A 15,296-nucleotide genomic window follows, 5' to 3' on the forward strand; every position below is an offset into this window, starting at 1 on the left:
GGGCCTTGACGAGGCGCTATTTTCTTCCAACTGTCTTCCAATGTCCTCTACTGGAATGATAGGAGGGGGGGGGGGGGGGGGGGGGGGGGGGGGGGGGTCCCATGCAAGAACTCCTGCCAGTCTTGGATATGCCCTTGTGGATGTGTATTTGGTGTAGGAACAGGGCCCCGGATCGTTTCTTGATTAGGGGGGTGGTGGATTTGTGGGGTATTTTGCACAGAAGACTCCCTAGCTCTCTCGCCACAGGACTCATAGTGTTGTCTCCCAGTCTCCAGCTAGACCTTGTGGATCTTGCTTGCATCTCAACATGCATCTTATACCAGAAACCCGGACCTAGGCAGCAAGGGCGACTGCACACGAGGATGGCGCTGGTGCAGCAAAGGGGAGGAGGGGTGGTGGTGCTGGCGTTGGGGGTGGGGGTTCATTTTCTGCAAAGACTCAGTTGATTGGGGCGAGGAGGGCGTCTGAGAATGAGATAGACTTGAATAGTCTCTTTTCTCTGCCTGTACTGGAGAATGGGGAAAGTGGAAAGAAGGTGTGTGCCTGGGATGAAAAGGGCTCAGCCAAGGGACTGGAGGGCTAGTGAGGCGCCCGGGGAGCATGGGGAATGACGACTGAGATGGACCCCAGCAGCTGCCGCAGTAGCTAAGGCAGGGAAGGGCAAGCTCCCGCCGACTCCTCTCAACTAGGACCACGCGCTGCTCCGGGGCCAGCTGTGCGGAGCTGGCAGTGCCCGCGTCCCGGCCAGGTGGCTGTGCCTCTCACGTGCGAGTGTTCTCATCTCTCAGGCGACTGCCGCGAGGCCTATTGCCTCCGCCCCTTTTTCCCCCAGTCTGTCTCGTCTTTGCTCCGCCAAAGGGGATGTTGGGTGCCTTGGCCCCGGCTGGCAAAGGCGCAAGGACGCCGAGTCATTCTGGTAGCCGCCTTTTCCCGTTAAAGCTGGGACTGGGATTTTGTGATTGCACTGAAGCTGGTGGGGGAATGAAAGAGAGGGCAAATGAGGAAAGGTTTCTGGAAGGCTGTTCCGTCTCCCGCCTTCCTACACACACTATCTGCCTGCCCTTCCCGGCTCTAGAGGCAGGGCTAGGCTAGGCCGAGGGCGGGAGTGCGCAACAAGCAATGAGTTTAGCTATAGGTTATTATCTCATGGACCCCTCCCTCGGGCTGGCCAATAGGAAGCGGCCCATGGGAGTTAGCGGAGAATGGATGATGAGGACATGAGAGTGGAGGTTGGGAAAGAGGGAGAGCGGGACCCGGGATGTCCTTTTCCTGGCAGTTAGACTGGGGAGCCTCGTGGCTATCAGCCCAACCACCGAGTTCAGACGGCAGCAAACTTATAAGAGGCATGTTGAGTTGGATTTGCTGTGTCATTGAGACATCAAACACTATCAACAAATCAAATGAATTCAGTAAGCCAATTAGTCCAGTCCTCTGCTATTAAGGTACAACTATACTCAGCCATATAAAGTCAAAAGGCATTTGAAAATAGCTTCTGGAAAAGGGGATCCTTTAACTTCCCTCTGTAACTTAATCCTAACACAAAAGAGTAGCTTTTCACACGGTAATAACATCGAGTTATGCATCTCCCTTCCAGATTCAATTCAATTCAACTAACATTACCTACTATGCATAAAACATTGCCCCTACTTTTATTATGTCAAATGATGCCCCGGGGATTTAGATGAGTTTGGTATGACTTTACTCAACCCCCCTTTTACAGTGAAGCTGGAGCTTTAATATATGAATCAAACATTATTTCCAAACTAATCCCAAACAAAAGCAGTTCTGGGGAAGGGAAATATTATATCCATTTGACAGAGGAGGCAACTTGACAGAGCACATTTTATTTGTGCTACATGTCAGTGATGGATAAAAACAAGATTACAGTGAGGTTTCCTGTTTGCTAATTCGATTTGATATCAGCTAAATGATCCTACCTCTTGTGTTACTGACCTTTATCCCGGTTCCCCATTTACTCAAAGTGATATTTATCCTAAAAGTCACTGCAGAAAATGAGCAGTGGTAGCAATAACTTACATTTATATAGCACTCTTAAGATTTAGGACATTTAAAAAATATATATGTCAAGTACAAAGCATATGTATTATAATTTCCATTTTACAGATAAAGAAGGTGAGTCTTGGAGGGCTGTGATCCATGGTCACATAAAGATTTATTAAACAAGGAACTACTATTTGAAATAAGATTTTCAGATGCCTAATTCAGCACTTAAAAAAATCCATTGGACATCACTAGTAAGCAAAGTTTATATAGGAATTAGTGCACAAAAGATTTAGCTTCAGAGTTTATTTTGTCCTTTACCTTTGGGTGAAGCAATTTATAGAGGAAGACCTATATAGGAATTAATTAAAAAAAAAACAGAAAATAGAAAATGTTTTGTTTTCTGTGGCTCAGGGGAACATGTGCTGAGAAATCAGAAAAAGGTATTTTCCATTAATCTTTCTGTATTGCCTGACCCTCTGATGCAACCTTCCCATTCTTAGCTACTGTAACCTCTAAAACTAGGGGAGACTACTTCTTTTCTCTCACTCTCACTTTAAGTGTGTCAGCAATTCACTGCATGACTGCACTTCCTTTTCAAAGATGTCCTGAGTTGAAGCCAGAAACCTCCTTGGAGAACTCTAATTCAGGCCTGAAACTGAGTGAAAGCTTGACCTCAGGGCAGAGTTTGGAAGTCTCATCAGAAAGTCTTCATCACCTTGGGTTCTGGGAATAAACATTGTTTGGCATATAGGCAAGAACTCTGCTTCATATGTGCTACTTGATTAAATAAACACCTAGTATGTACAGGGTAAGTTTGAAAAAAAGGATCACTATTTTGTGATTGGTTTGATTTTTGACAAAACTGAGTACTTTTGCAATCCTAATTTTCTTATTAGACATCACAGGGTGTTATATTGCTCAGTAAACCATTCAATGAGTGATTTCACTAATATGGTCACCCAGGACAGTACCTGCATACTGCACTCTCAAATATTGGTTACTGGATTGGACTGGATCAAGCCAGCACATATAGTTGTCATGTGTGTGCTGGCAAGAACTTACAGCCTTAAGTCTTTATGTAGTAACTAAACTTTCCTTATGTGAGAGAACCCATGTAATGCCCTTAGAACAACTAATAAATGACCACAGTTCTACTCAATCATAATAAAAAGTCAATAGTCTAATAAATACTGTCATTCAGGCTGCCTAATATAGTTTGCCACAAGCACTGCAAGGGTCCATAGTTTCATTGATGCCAGCAGTATGCCAGTCTATGACTACCGAAATCCCTCTGTAGCCTAGCAGGTGGTCTTCATGTGTTACTGTGTGTAGCTGAACCATCTATTACTCTGAAGTCAACTTACTAAGTAGGGCAGGTAGGTGGTACCATGGATAGAGTACTGGTCTTGGAGTCCAGAAGATTCATCTCCTGAATTCACATCTGCTATCCAACACTTCCTAGCTGTGTGACCCAAAGCAAGTCACCTAACCCTGTTTGCCTCAGTATCTTTGCTAAGAAAATCCTCAGTGAGGTCACTGGGCAATTTACGAAGCAACCTCCCCCAGTTTAGTTAGTTTGATCAATGTGTAATTGACACACAGTCCCATCACCTGCTGAAGACTTCAACTTGGTAAGACCATATAGATCCAGTGCTCCTTTGTCCTGGTCTTCAATAATAACAACACAGCAGCAGCAGCAAACATTTGCATAATGATTTAAGGTTAACTAAGGACTTCATAGATATTCATTTGTTCTTCACAAGCACTCTGTAGGCTGGTACAATTATTATCCCCATTTTGTAGCTGAGAAGACTCAGACTAACACAAGATAAGTGACTTGGGCAGGGGTCACACAGCTAGTAAATCTAAGGCCAGACTTGAACTCAGGTTTTCCCGACCCCAGGCTCAGAACTCTAACCATTGTATCACCCAGTTGCCTTTCAAGAAATCAGTTACCTCTGGAATATAATGAAATGCTTCATTGGAAGCAATGAAGGAATAAAAATGATTTGAAAAATAAGTTGTGAATAGTAGGGGGAAAAGAAATTAACTACAAGTCAATACAAGTTAACAGGATAACAATGAAACATGGGGAGATTTGAATGGGTGTGTTTGGAGAGGGTTAAGGAGTAAGAATCTATATTACTGGGAAGAATCAGTGACACAAACATTTTTGAAAACGAAATGTCTGACTTAACTCCAAAAATGTTTTCGCAAATGTTTCCATTGGGCAATTACTGAAATCCCAAAAAAGTCCCTGGAAACCTTGCAGGGCATATGAGTGGCAGCTACGGCAGCTGGTCTGAGGAAATTTTGGCCAAAACTTTCCAGCAACCAGCCCCCAAGCAAAATGTGTATGTGTTGCAATGCTCTAAACTAGAAATTCCATTTTGGAAATGCCACTGTTTTATTTTTTTTTAAAGGCCCTTCCATGGAAAATAAAGGTCAGATTTTGAATGTCCATATAAATCAGTAATTTCTTTTTTTAATGTATATTTGAAAAGCAGTGATGGTTATTTCTTTTTGTTTCTTAACAGCACAATGGAATGAAATTTTCAAAACCAATTTCTCCTCTGGGTATGGATTTATGATAATAACTAATATATCTCATATCATATCTCCTGTGTTGCTATCAATATAAGCTAATATATTCTAATAATGTGGTGGTATGAATAGACATACTCAGAGGAAGAAAGGCCTAGATTCTGTCATTTAATAGCAGTGTGACCACAGGTAAAGCACTTCTCTCCTCAGAACCTCATGAAACTCCTCAATAGTTAATTAGAGATAATCTGTGTTCTGAATTGGCCAAGGGAGTTTCCATATCATTGATGTATTTAAAGCTTGGAAGGGGTAGGATTAATCAGAGGAAGCTAGATAAATTTAGATATTGAAGTGGATAGAGTACTGACTTGGGAGTCAGGAGGACCTGACTTAGAATGTGACCTTGACACTTACTAGGTGTGTGACCCCGGGCAGGTCACTTAACCTTAATTGCCTCCCCCACCCCAATAAAAAAAAGAAGGGAGCCTAGACAGGGAATGTAATTTTATATAAGTTTTCTAAAACACAAGCTCTCTGAAAGCAAGACATTTTCCATTAGATTGTAATCTCCTGGAGAGAAAGACTGTCTTTTTCTTGTATACTCAGTGCTTAGGACTGTACCTGGCACATAGTGAGCGTTCATAATAATAAATTTTTAATAATATATAATATATATTAATAAATAATAAAGTATATTAATAATATAATAATAATTTTTATTGAACTGAATTGAATATTTTAATAAAGTTATTTCCAAACATTTTAGGATACTGGAATCCTTTCTAGAAGAAACATTGTTTATTAGCAATGACTAAATTGTTTTGGTTTGTTATGAAATAATTGTGAAATATAAAATTAAATATGCAATAAGCAATTTAGCAACATATGAAAAACAAAAAGGGTCAAGGTTAAGTTCACTTCCAAAGGAGAAACATTCCTTATGAAAAAGGAAAAAAAAAAGACCATTTTTTTTAATATGAGAAGTTTAGTTGACAACTACCATGTTGTAGTAGAAACGTTTCTAGATTTGTTCTAATACCTGGAAGCAGATTCTAGCTCAAAGGCTTGATAAATACATGACTTTGACTCTTATCCATTCTGACCCCCAGTTTCCTCATCTATAGAATGTGGATGATACTACTCACCTGGCCTACTTGGCATGGCTGGATGAAATGATATGTATATAAAGTGCTTTGTTAAAAAAAAAAGGAAGGGAAAGCACTGGATTCATATGAGCAATTATCTTTTAGCACATAATTCAGTGCTTTGCACATAGTAAATAACTCATAAATATTAGTGGACTTGAAATCCTTGTTGAATTAAAGAAAAACAATTCTTTACAACTTTCCTTCAGTTATGTTTTATTAGTTACGAAGTACCACAAAGCTCAGATTTAATATTTCAATTATGCCATGATGAATGGTAACAAATTAACCAGCTAATTAAATTCACCTTAATTTTTAGAAAGATTCTAGTATTTTGGCTGTTAAAGAACTGCATGTGTAAATATATAATATTGAATAAAGGATAGAGTAGCATTTCTGTCAGGGGACCTCCTCTGGCTTGTAAGAGGCCTTGGCCAAAAGCAGGATCTGGGCTACAAAAAAGGTTAAGCACAGACAGAACTGAGGTTTGTTGGGAAAATCAATAACATTTGTAAAATATAGTACCTGGCACCATAGTATGTGCTATATAAACTACGTGTGTGTGTGTGTGTGTGTGTGTGTGTGTACACAGTGTTATCGTAGGTAATTAATTTGTATGAGCTTTGTATGACCATTTTTATGAGCAGGTTGGTAGCTGTAGCCCTAATTTTTGGTGGTACTATACTGTTCTCATCCCTTCCTCTCCCAACCCCCTCCCTTTAATCCTCTCTCCTTCCCTTTCCTTCTATTCCTCACCCCTTTTCTCCATCCCCTTTTCTTCCCATTCCATTTCCATTCCAACCTGTTCCATTTCATTCCATTCATTTCCCTTCAATTCCATTCTTTTTCCTTCATCCTTCCTCTGTTTTACTTACCCATGTGTCTTAACCTGTCAAATTTGACCCGTTTGACCTTGGTGAAATCACTTTACATCTTCAATCCCAGTTTCATTCTCTGTAAATGAGGGAGTTATGCTAGACCTCTAAGTTTTGCTGCAGGCTGTAAAGTCATATAGGATTCTCCTTTTGACTCCTCTCCTCTGCCTATGTCAGATGTTTGTCTTTGAAGGAATTTCCTGGGGCAGGGACATTGTCACTTGTGAAACATTACTTGCCTTGGGTACAGTCTAGAACACTATTGGTACACATGTTAGGTTATCTGTTGACTGAATATGACAAAAAGGACCTCACATTCAGGAACAAAATTCTGTGGCACACATGGGATGAAACTCATTGATAAAAATTGTTGGGGCAGCTAGGTGGTACAGTGAATAGAGCACGAGCCCCGGAGTCAGGAGGACCTGATTTCAAATCTGGTTTCAGACAGTTAACATTCACTAGCTGTGTGACCTTGGGCAAGTCACTTAACCCCAATTGCCCTGCCTTCCCCCCTCCAAAAAACAAAATTGTTGCTGCATAGGCATAAAGATCTAAATACCTACTTCACTTATACAGTTTAATACTGTGCCTCTGGGAATATTATCTTTAACAAGGGAATTTATGGGCTTGCAATTTTTTAGTGTACACTGGGTTTTTATATCAATTATGGACAGTCACATTAAGTAGCAACTGTAGCCAGACTCACAATAATCATTCTCCTTACAATTAGGTTATGAAAGGTGATCCAAACCCTCCTCAAACATAATTTGATTTAAATCAAATAATATTTCTAAATATTATTAATATTATGTTCCACTTGATGTTTTGGAATAAAAAAACAAGTATTAGGAAAGTTCCTTGTATATGTAGGCCCGACATTCTCAGAGAGACAAGATCTGTCTATATCCCTATCTATTTATCTGATATCTAGATATCTACCCGATAATAAGATAGAGACATAGACCCGCTAGTGAAATAATAGTAAAAAGAAGCATAGTGCAAAATCTATGATAGTAGAAAAACTTAAAGAGCTTTATGATTTCATTCAGTGAATATTCCCTGAATGACTCAGATTCCAACCTCTCTATGCCTTACTATTTTCTTTTTTTTTTTTTAATTTAAAGCAATTGGGGTTAAGTAACTTGCTCAAGGTTACAGGGCCAGTTATTATTTCTGGGTGTGGTGCTGAGTATCTGAGCCCGGATTTGATCCAGGTCATCCCGACACTGGAGCCGGTGCTCTTACTCGCTGAGCCACCTGGCCGCCCCCAATGCCTTACTATTTTCATAGCTGAAATTAGTTTCATTAGTTGAAATTTGTTAGCCTAAAATTTCTTATCCTTGGCAGATATCTTTTAGGGAATGGAGTCTCTCTACTCTTAACTTAAACTGTCTATGTAACTTATAAAAAATACTTTCATATAATAGATTGCTGGACCCATCCTTAAAACCTTTAAACTTTAATAACACATTTTGCAATATTCTCTTCTTTCTAGTTTCCCTCTATGTTTCTTAGTCTTTTTCCTTTGCGCTTTACTTTCCCTTCTTAGTCATTTTCTGATTGTTTTTTATGCTTATCATCTCTCCCCTCTTCATTTCTCCCCAGATATATTACTTATTTCTTTCTAATCCCTCTTAAAGCCTCACTCATACTGTACCTTTGATGTAGTAGGAGCTCCTCATGCTTAAATATATTTTACTGAAAGCAATTTTGCCTGTAAGGAAGAGGAAGCAATAAAACTAGACTTATTTTCAGCTTTTTGCTGACATGAAAGGGCATGGATACAATTGAACAGTTTTCCTGTTTCTGAAGGACATCAGAAAACTAGATAGAACAGGGTCAAGGATTCAGATGAAAGCCAAGGGAGTTCAAGAAAATCTAACTACATTCCCTATGGACCACATTAAAGTCTCAATGTACCTTTGGCCACATACACCTTAGGGAATCCCATTAATTAGACAGATTAATGGTCCACTAAAGAGGATTTTCAGATGTGAGTTTTAAACCTAATTGAAACTAATCCCTTCTTTCCATCATCACTATTTATCTAATTTATGATTATAACCTTTTACTAAGATTTTCCTTTTTTGAGAAAAATGCACATTAAAAGACATTTAAATCAGGAGTTACATTCAGATTTGTTTCTATCAGATGTCATTAGTTACAATAGTTTTCAAATGCCCTGAAAAAGGAAAAGTGACAGTTTCTTAATGGTTCAAGTCAATTAAAAAAAAAAACTGAATCTTTTAAACAACATTTTGACTTATAATTGGAAAAATGTACCTAAGTAAATCATATGCATTCATGAAAAAAGTAATCACCTATATTTACTTCATAACTTTTCTTTGGAAAGCAACATTCTTGGCCTGCTGTGGTGGTCTGTAATATCTGCCCCTAAGGAGGCTGAGGTTAGGTGATTGTTTGATCTCAGGAATTCTGAACTTTAGTGGGGCTAACGCTGATCAGGTCTCTACACTAACTCTGATACCAATGTGGCGAGTTCCCAGGAGTGGAAGACCAGGATGTCTAAGGAGGGGAAAATTGGTCCAGGATGGAAAAAAAAAAACACTACTGGTTAAAGCTTTTGTACTGTGAGCACTTCAAGCCTGGACGAGATAGGGAGACCAGGCCCGAAACAAAACAAAAAGTACACTATTTCCAACTTTCTTTTCTAGCAGCTAATTTAAGTTGTTCCCTACTTCACTCTCCATCAATTATAATAGCTTTGTCTCTAGAGGCAACACTTATGATCTACATAGAAATAGCTCAGGGTAACTGCTTGTGCTATGTGAAAAATATCATAATGCCAGATTTATTTTTCCTTCTTAGGACTCTAAAGATTTTGAGCAGAATGATGCTTTATAAAATTTTAGAATTGAAAGGTAACCTAGAGGTCACCTAATTAAATGCTCTCATTGTGCAAAGGAACTCCCACCAAGACAGGAGAGATGGCTTGTTTGAAACAACTGATTAAAAAAAAAAAAGAAATACTGTTTTTTCTAGCATTTTAAAATAGTCATTCTGTATACTTCATAATGCCCCACTCCTGATTATTCTCCTCCTTTCCAAATGACTTCTTTTTTTTTTTTAATCTTAATGGTTTCTTTTCCTTCTTTATGCTCTTAATATGGGTATTCTCCAAGGTTCTGACTTAGGCTTTCTTTTCCCTTTCTATATATTCTCTCCATTAGCAACCTCATTCATTTCCAAGATATAAAATATCACCTTCATGGAGATGATCTTAACTTTATATCTCTATCTTTAACCTCACTTTATAGCTATAGATATACATTTTTACATATTTGTTATAGAGTTCCATCTAGATGTCTGGTTGATACCTCAAATTCAACATGTCCAAAATTGAACTTATGACCTTAATGGCACCACTATTTTGCTAGTTACCTTGACTTTTAAACTTAAAAATATTTATGGCTCTTGTAACTTATTTTCTTCCATTTATTTTCCAATGAATGAATTAAATAAAAACATTTATAAGTGTTTATCAGGGTCAAAGCACTGTGTCAAGCACTGGAGATAAAAAAAAAGTAGAAAATAGAAAAAAAAAATAATACCTACTTTAAAAGATCTCATCTACCCATTGGGAGAGAAAACACACATAGGATTTTTGGGGGGTGGGGAAAACTGATATCATTAGGTCTCTTGAGCTCAGGATCCTGGGCTATCTCTATAAAAATCTCAGGGGAGATGGTATTTGAAGTGGTTCTGGGTTGACTTGATTGCATGATGCTTCTGGTCTACCTTGGGGTCTACCTCCCTTGCTGCTTCAGTTTGGCTGACTGGCCTGCTTTTTTTTTTTAATCTGTTGCTTTCATTCATATTTTGTTTTCTATTTCTACCACTGCCACAATTTACTGTTAGTATATTTCTCACATAATTTCTCAGCTCAAAACCCCCCCAAAACTATCAATAGTTCTCTATTATTTATCATATTTTAAATCTGCTTAGTCTACTTTCAAAACCTACATTTAGCTTCAACCTACCTTTTTAGCCTTATATCATACTGTTTCCCTTCACATAGCCTTTCACTGAAGGCAAAATAACACTTCTTGTCTTTTCCCAAACATTCCTGACACATTCTAGCCTTTGTGTCTTTCCTCAAATTGTTCTCTTCTCTCATTTTTTTTTTTTTGCTCTCCTGCTGAAATTAGGGCTATCATTAGAGGCCCAAACCAAAAGCACAGTATCTGGCATATAATAATAGCTCAACATTTTATCTCTGTCTGTCTGTGTGTCTATCTATGTATCTATCTAATCAGATTTAAGTCTCTATCATCTATCTATCCATTCATCCATCTCAAAAGCCACAATTGCCATGAAATACTCTTTGATTCTCACTGCAAGAAGTTATCTATCCTCCATACTCTAACACTTTATTTCTGTTCCCTATACTTAGCAAAGTCCAATTTTATTAAATAAGTATGCATATATATGAGTACACAGTACACATATGTATACATTTGCACGTGTGACAACATATGTACAGAGATATATGTATATATGCCTACATAAATGGATATAAATATAAAATTTCAGTGTTGCATTCGAAATTTCTTGAGCACAAGAACTTGTGGCTTACTCTGTATCTTTTTCAGTCCGTAGCATGTTGCTAAATATGGACTATGTGGAATAGAAGAAAGCGATCTGAACTTGGAACTTAAGAAAACTAAGTTTAAATCTTCCTTCTTTACATTTATTTGTATTGGCCCTGAGAGAGTTACATCATGTGACAATGAAACATCCGTAAACTAGGAATGATAATAATTGTATTGTCTTCCTAAAGTGTTGTTCTAAAGAAAGCACAATTTAAACCTTAGAACACCAAAGAAATATAAGTTATTACTATAGTATGTTCATAATAACTATTTGTTGGATTGAACTGAATTAAAAGCACTAGTTAAGAGCAGATTAGCACAGTCTGAAGGAACTAAAATAAAAGCTCAATCCTTTAAAAACAGCAACAATGAACAAAATTAAAAGGATGAGAGCAATGCCCACAGTGTTTTATTTTTTTTTAACACTTCATTGTATATAATTCTCCTTTCCATGAGATTACTTCTATGAACTGTGGATGATCAGATTGATGCTGCTAATCCTTAAATCAGGTAGTTTAAAATATCTGAACTAGGAATGGTTTTAAATGAATCTGGCTTTGAGTATTTTTTGCCTCATTTGAGAACTTGATTAAAATGCAGTAAAAGGGAACACCTGATTCAACTAAAATTAAGAAGAAAAAAGGCTAGTAGTATTATAGAAGCAAGGTGCTGCAGTAGAAAGAGCCCTGCTATTGAAGTCACAAAATCTATTTTCAAATTCTGACTCTCTTACTAGCTATTTGGTCATGAGTCCATCATCTCAGTCTTAGTTTCCTAATATATAAAATGGGGGCAATTAATAATATTACTATTTTATTATTACTACTTAAGATAATACTTATGTCATAGGATTGATTGTGGATATTGGGATAATGCAAAGCAGTAAAATTATAATCATACTATAGCTTAAGCTATATAAAAATGTCTTCATTGTAGTTTACCTATATACTGGCAACTCATCTATCTGTAGAACATTTCTTATTTCATAATTTGTTTTCTTTGGGTGTATATTTTATCTCCCCCATAAGACTGTATGCTCCTTAAGACACTAGTCCATCTTGTTTGTTTCTCTATCTTCTTCAGCACCATGCATAATGGACAACACACATGAAAATAAGGCACATGTGGCAAACTTTCAACTTCTTTGGGACTCTGTGAACTTTGTAACTCATCAATAGATTTAAAAAAATAGCGTTCTATCTGGTAGTTTTCTTTGTCATCCTTTGTACTTTAGTGACTGGGCTTTCAATTTACTCCAATATATGTCTTTCCAGGCTTGCAGACGGGAAGCTTGCTCAACCCTGCAATTGAAGCTCATTTTTCATTGTTAGAGTTCTCCAGTTACTGATTTATCTAGAACTAATCTCACATGATTCCAGGAGCCCTTAGGCCTTTGCAGATTATTGCTAAATGTTTGCATGTTAATATAGGATAATAGGACTTTGTCTTAATTTTGTTTTTTGTTTTATATTTTTAAATGATTGATATTTTATTTTCATAATGCCTTTATTTCCAAATATAGCCCATCCTTCTCCCCAATTTACCAATCCAGATTTAGATATATAAACATATATGCACACACAGAGACACATACACACACAGAGACGTGTATATAACATTCAGCAAAATTAAGTAACAACTAACTTTTTAAAGCACCTACTATGGGGCAGCTAGGTGGCGCAGTGAATACAGCATGAGCCCTGGAGTCAGGAGGACCTGAGTTCAAATATGACCTCAGACACTTAACACAAAACTAGCTTGTGAAAGTCACTTAACCCCAATTGCCCCTACAAAAAAAAAAAAGAGTAAAGCTCCTACTGTGAGCCCAGGACTGTGCTAAGTGCTTGAAGCAGATTAAGACAATATATAGTGCATTCCACACTCATAGTCCTTGACCACTTCAAATATGGGAGCAGAGTACATTTTTTCATGTCTTCTTTGATGTCAAGCTTGGTTATTAAAATTATACACTCTTTAGGGCTTTTGTTATGGTTATTCTTTCCATTCATGTTTAGTCCTTGCTTACTTTATTCTGTATTAGTTCAAGTCTTTCTATTTTTCACTCAGTTTTTCATATTCCCTGTTTCTTGTGGCTACCCTCAGATTTCTGCTTCTTACTCTTTTACTTAGCTGTGATAATCCTGTTGATTCTTGGTGTTGCTGCTTATCTGCACTTGGTACAATACCTTTTGGTTACCTTGGAAGGATGTATGATAAACTGTTCTTGAGCAATAAATGATTACCAGAGAAAAGAGGGTACAGAAAGTATGTCAGTAATGGTCATTATGAGAAAAGACTTCTCTCTAAGTTCCAGAGTCATCCCACCATTTGAGTATTAGCAGGCCTCAGTTTCCTTATTTGTACAATGAAGAGACTAAATGATTCTTTTCAATTATTATATAGGCTTATTGATCTAGACTAGAGTTAGAAGGGAGTTAGAGACTATCTAGTTCTCCCCCCGCCCACACTTTATAGGTAAGGAAACTGAAACCCAGGGAAATAAAATCATTTGCCTAAGACTGTACTGGTAATAACATAAAGGGGACATCTGAACACAGGTCTTCTGTTTACAGAATGAGTATGTCTATATTCAGCAGTAGCATGCTACTTCCCGTAAGCTCCACAAGACCAGATATTTTTATCCAAGCTAAGTTTTGTATCTCTTCCAGTGCCTTGGGTATGGTACTCTACTCATAGTAGGCACTTAATGTCTATTTCATTGGAATAGATATTTCTTGATTCATATAGAGGACAAAAGAAGTTCATTTTACTCCTCTTGTAGGCAGTAAACAGGTTTTATTAGCTCTATATATCTACGTACAGATAAAGAAAGAGTGAATTTTTCAGAGGTTATACAGTTAGTAGTATAATTGAACATATAATTGATGTGAACATTATAAGCTAGGCTTTTGACCCCAGGGACAATCCCTCTGTATTTCTCTATTCTAGCTTCTAAAATCTGCTCTGAGCCCAAAATAATAGATTATGTATTGTGTGCTAATTGTAATTAGATCTTTGGTGTTTAAAGGTGCTATAGTGACTCAGAGCTATCATTAAATTGCTGGCTTCTATGGTGCATTCTAGGTTGAAATCACTGGTCCTATCATACATCTGTCATAGTAATTGAGGATGTAGATATTTTGAAAAATGTTTTTCAAATTATGACCCAGGGACCATTAGTAATCAAGAAAAATATATTTACATTCATTCTTTCATTTCCCTACTTCACTTCACTTCTTCTCAGTTTAACTCTTTATCAGGCTCTGTGATTCTTCCCACCTTCTATGCATTTTCGTTACAACCCCTATATGAACAAGCATCCCCAGGACAACATACCTATCATGTGGTCAGACATACTTTGCTCAAACATTTCAAGATAGAAAAAGTTCATTATTTTTCAGCCTAGAATATCACAATGGATAGAGAACTGATCTGAATGATAGGAATAACTGACTTCATGTCCTACCTCTTTAAACATACTATTTGCAAGATCCTGGGCAAGCAATTTAAAGTCTCAGTGATCTAAGCAACTCACTAAGACTGTAAATTCCAAAGAGGATACCAAAATGAGAGATAGTATTCTTATCCAGAGATGTCCTGTCTCAAAGAAATCATAGATTCAGTCTCTATTACCTTAAAATTGTAAATATATATGTATATGTATATATTTAAAGCAAGCTTTACTTATATCAGTTTTTCTTTTCATGCCTTCCATGCATTGCCTCTTAGTTCTGTTGGGGAAATGAGAACACTTCTAATCCCTCCTTTATATGACATTACTTCAAATGTTTGAAAAGAGTTGTTATTCCCCCCCCCCCCCATGCTTTCACTCCTCTCCCTGTCTTCTCTAATCTATATAATCATTTCTAGGTCATTCAAATCACTGTAACATGACATGACCTTGAGAATACCTTGGTTACAGAAATATTACTTCCTTATTCCTGGAGGCTGAGCCTCTTTTAATGTGGTTCAATATCACATTAGCTTTTCTTGAGTGCTACTTCACAGTTATCAATCACATACTTAGCTTGCAGTCCATTAAAACCCATGAATATTTCTCTGACAAACAGTTGTGCATCCCTTATATTATACTCATGAAGTCCATTTTTTTC

General features: G+C 37.4%; 1 protein-coding gene across 4 annotated transcripts in view; it reads left to right on the top strand.

The window, feature by feature from the left end:
• The window catches only part of SLC16A7 (solute carrier family 16 member 7), a 260,082-nt gene that overhangs the window by 780 nt on the left and 244,006 nt on the right, over window positions 1-15,296 (top strand). The gene's annotated exons all lie outside the window — the stretch shown is intronic.

This window comes from Petaurus breviceps, unplaced genomic scaffold (assembly GCF_028583685.1).
Source record: "Petaurus breviceps papuanus isolate PSGF00001 unplaced genomic scaffold, PetGlider_PUasm1.0 154, whole genome shotgun sequence".
In the NCBI taxonomy this organism is placed as follows: domain Eukaryota; kingdom Metazoa; phylum Chordata; class Mammalia; order Diprotodontia; family Petauridae; genus Petaurus; species Petaurus breviceps.